The 4,400-nt window shown below is 44.5% G+C and overlaps 1 pseudogene; it reads right to left on the reverse strand.

Moving 5' to 3' along the window:
* Positions 1–224: 224 nt before the first annotated feature.
* Positions 225–3,247, reverse strand: LOC107123541 (annotated as a pseudogene).
* Positions 3,248–4,400: the final 1,153 nt, after the last annotated feature.

Raw genomic sequence — 4,400 nt, forward strand, 5'->3', positions numbered from 1 at the left:
GATAGAGGTGACAGAGAAAGAGAAATAAAATCTTTGAACTTGAACACCTGATTGTCCTCCAAATAAAACAGTTGGACCCTAAAGCGATGGTGCAAAGGAGTTTCTATACTACATGGACTAGAATACATCTTGGTAACTGCGATTAAATTCTCAAAGCAAGGTTATAAGACTCAAGACAGCAGTTGTTTGCAGTTCCAGAGAAATAAATCTCCTGTTTCGTCAGTTATAACCAAAGAACTGTCAAGGTTGAGAGGTGGTTATGAAATTTTGGTACTTTTCCTGACCAGGGATTGAACTTTGCAGAGGTCATGAACCTGCAAAATGCATAAACACATAAATACAATTAAAATCATGAATTTCCTCTCCCCTGGTTTCTCCCCTGTGTGACGTCTTCCATGGGAAGCAAGAACTTTACTGTGACCACAGATTATCCCACACTCCATAACTTTGTGAACTTTTAAATGGCCGTTAAAGTGTGCACCCTGAAGCTTTCCCCCACATTCCAGGCATTTCTATGGCTTCTCCCTGTGTAAATTTTCTGACAGGCACCAACGTATAAACTGCAACTGAAGCTTTTCCCACACTCAGGGCATTTCTATGGTTTCTCCCCTTTCTGAACTCCTTGATGGGAAGTAAGACTTCCACTGTGACTGAAATTTTTCCACACTCTAGGCATTTCTATAGTTTCTCCCCCATATGAATGTTATGATGGACACTGAGGTTTGAAGTGCAACTGAAGCTTTTTCCACACTCCAGGCATTTATATGGTTTCTCCCGTGTGAATTCTTCGATGGGAAGCAAGGTATCCACTGTGACTGAAGCTTTTCCCACACTCCAAGCATTTGTATGGTTTCTCCCCTGTGTGAATTCTTTGATGGGCGACGAGAGTATCTTTTCTTCCAAAACCTTTTCCACACTCCAGGCATTTGTACAGTTTCTCCCCCGTGTGAATTCTTTGATGGAAAGCAAGACGCCTACTGCAACTAAAGCTTTCCCCACACTCCAGGCATTTGTATGGTTTCTCCCCTCTTTGAGTTCTTCGATGGGCAGCAGGACTGTAGTTGTAAGCGAAGCTTTCCCCACACTCCAAGCATTTGTAAGGTTTTCCGCTGGTTTGAATTCTTTGATGGATGATGAGAGTATTTTTTCTTCCAAAACTTTTTCCACACTCCAAGTATTCATATACCTCCCCTGCATGAATACTTTGATAGGAGATAAGAGTGTTACTCTGACTGAAGCTTTTCCCACATTCGAGGCATTTGTACGGTTTCTCCTCTGTGTGATTTCTTAGATGGGAAGTAAGATGGTCACTCTGACTGAAGCATTTCCCACACTCCAGGCATTTGTATGGCTTCTCCCTTGTGTGAATTCTTTCATGGGAAGTAAGACTGTCCCTCCGACTGAAGCTTTCCCCACACTCCAGGCATTTGTATGATATCTCCCCTGTGTGAATTCTTCAATGGAAAGCAAGGTATCCACTGTGACTGAAGCTTTTCCCACACTCCAGGCATTTGTATGGTTTCTCCCCTGTATGAGGTCTTTGATAGGAGATGAGGTAATATTTTCTTCCAAAACTTTTCCCACAATCGAGACATTTGTATGGTTTCTCTTCTGTGTGAATTGTTCGATGGGAAGTAAGACTGCTACTGTGACTGAAGTTTTTCCCAAACTCCAAGCATTTTTATGGTTTCTCCCCTGTGTGAATTCTTTGATGGGAAGTAAGACTGTTCCTCCTACAGAAACTTTCCCCACAATCCAGGCATTTGTATGGTTTCTCCCCTGTGTGAATTCTTTCATGGGAAGTAAGACTGTCCCTCCGACTGAAGCCTTTCCCACAGTCCAGGCATTTGTATGGTGTCTCCCCTGTGTGAATTCTTCGATGGGAAGTAAGACTTTTAATCTGACTGAAGCCTTTCCCACACTCCAGGCATTTGTATGGTTTCTCCCCTGTGTGAGTTCTTTGATGGGAGATGAGGTAATATTTTCTTCCAAAACATTTCCCACAATCGAGGCATTTGTATGGTTTCTCTTCTGTGTGAATTCTTCGATGGGAAGTAAGACTGCTACTGTGACTGAAGCTTTTCCCACACTCCAGGCATTTGTATGGTTTCTCCCCTGTGTGAATTCTTTGATGGGAAGTAAGACTGTTCCTCCTACAGAAACTTTCCCCACACTCCAGGCATGTATATGGTTTCTCCCTTGTGTGAATTCTTTGATGGGAAATGAGGTAATATTTTCCGCCAAAACTTTCCCCACAATCCTGGCATTTGTATGGTTTCTCCTCTGTGTGAATTCTTTGATGGGAAGTAAGAGTGTCACTCCGACTGAAGCTTTTCCCGCAATCCACACATTTGTATGGTTTCTCCCCTGTGTGAATTCTTTGATGGGAATTAAGACTGTTACGCTGACTGAAGCTTTTTCCACAGGCCAGGCATTTGTATGGTTTTTCCCCTGTGTGAATTCTTCGATGGGAGATGAGGTAATATTTTCTTCCAAAACTTTTCCCACACTGCAGGCATTTGTATGGTCTCTCCCCTGTGTGAGTTCTTTGATGGAAGATAAGGGTGTTACTCCGACTGAAGCTTTTCCCACACTCCAGGCATTTGTATGGTTTCTCCCCTGTGTGAATACTTTGATGGGAGATAAGAGTGTTACTCCGACTGAAGCTTTTCCCGCAATCCAGGCATTTGTATGGTTTCTCCCCTGTGTGAATACTTCGATGGGAAGTAAGACTTTTACTCTGACTGAAGCCTTTCCCACAGTCCAGGCATTTGTGTGGTTTCTCCCCTGTGTGAATTCTTCGATGCGAAGTTAGACTGTAACTCCGACTGAAGCTTTGCCCACACTCCAGGCATTTGTATGGTTTCTCCCCTGTGTGAATACTTTGATGGGAGATAAGAGTGTTACTCCGACTGAAGCTTTTCCCGCAATCCAGGCATTTGTATGGTTTCTCCCCTGTGTGAATTCTTTGATGGGATGTAAGGTGCGCTCTCTGCCTGAAACTTTTTCCGCATTTCTGGCATTTATATATATTTTTTCTATTACACATCCTTTGGCGAATATTAATAACTGATATGTCACTGAAACTTTTCTTGCTTGCAGTGCACTCATCCCTGTTGTCTCCTCGCCATGTATTTTGCTGTAGAGAGTAATCCCCCTGCAAAAGACCGGAATTATTCCTCTTTTTGGGTGGTTGTTTTCCCTCCTCCTTCCTTGGTGCATCCAAATATTCAAACTTCTCTGTCATATCTGAATATGTATCCTCTTTTCCCATCAATCGGTGTCCTTCTGCTCCATTTGCTGACAGCCACACGTCTCCTGCAGAAAGAAAGAGATGCCTGGTGTGATAATATGACATTTCCCAGAAACTGCTAATGTTGAGCCGAGGAGCACCTAAAGACTAACAAGGTTTTTTAGGTAAAAGGTTTCAGATGTCCTGGTAGGGATCTGGGCTAGGGACAGTGGCAGAGGAGGGGCTGGGGGGCACCCCTCCACAGCCGGCCCCTCTTAGGCAATCACTTAGGGCGACTGAGTGGACGGGATGCCACTCGTTTGGCTGATTCTTTTACGGTCTGGCTGCCAGCTGACAGACTGCAAGTATTACTCAAGCCAGATGGGGGCAGCAGAGAGGAAACTGCAGCTGTACAAGGAATGGAGACGGAAAGGGCTTGGGGGTGGGCCGTTCCTCACCGCCTTCTGCTAAGACCAGAAGGAGCAAAGTCAATCCCTAAGGAATTAGGAGATTCCTTCGAAACGTGGTGTTGGAGGATAGTTTTCCGCAGACCACCAAAAATACAAATCAGTATCCTCGAGACCAGGGGTGTCGAACTCATTTGTTATGAGTGCCGGATCTGACATAAATGAGACCTTGTTGGGCCGGGCCATGTTTGTCATAAAATGTCATGCCAGGAAGCGGAGATAGAAACTTTATATAAAGGACACAAACACAAATAGAGAAGAAACTGAACCTCCTTGGCCTCCTGATAGCAGCACTCAAGAATATATCTCAGCAAGAAGCATGGAGACAGATCAGATTGAAAGCAAGTAATTGGGATAGGGCGGGTACCACCACCGCATATGCCAGGTGTGTATCTTCTCCTCCTGCTCTGGGAATTCCTCCTTCGCTGACCCTTCCATCATATCTAAGCCATCTCACCACCCCCTCTCATAGATTTGCTTTTACTCTCGCAAGATTAAATGCTGTACCGTCTGCAGAATTAACGGGACGTTTCTCACGAACTCCATATTCAGACAGGTTTTGTCCCTGCGCTTCTGGCGAGATTGGGACGCTGACACACCTTCTTTTGCTTTGTTCTCATTGGTCATCTCTTAGGTCCTATTGGGTCTATCCAGTGTTATGGAAATACCATCTTCCACTGGAGCCATCTGCTGACAGATAC

Source organism: Gekko japonicus, unplaced genomic scaffold (assembly GCF_001447785.1).
Source record: "Gekko japonicus isolate JY-2015 unplaced genomic scaffold, Gekko_japonicus_V1.1 scaffold5491, whole genome shotgun sequence".
Classification (NCBI taxonomy): Eukaryota; Metazoa; Chordata; class Lepidosauria; order Squamata; family Gekkonidae; genus Gekko; species Gekko japonicus.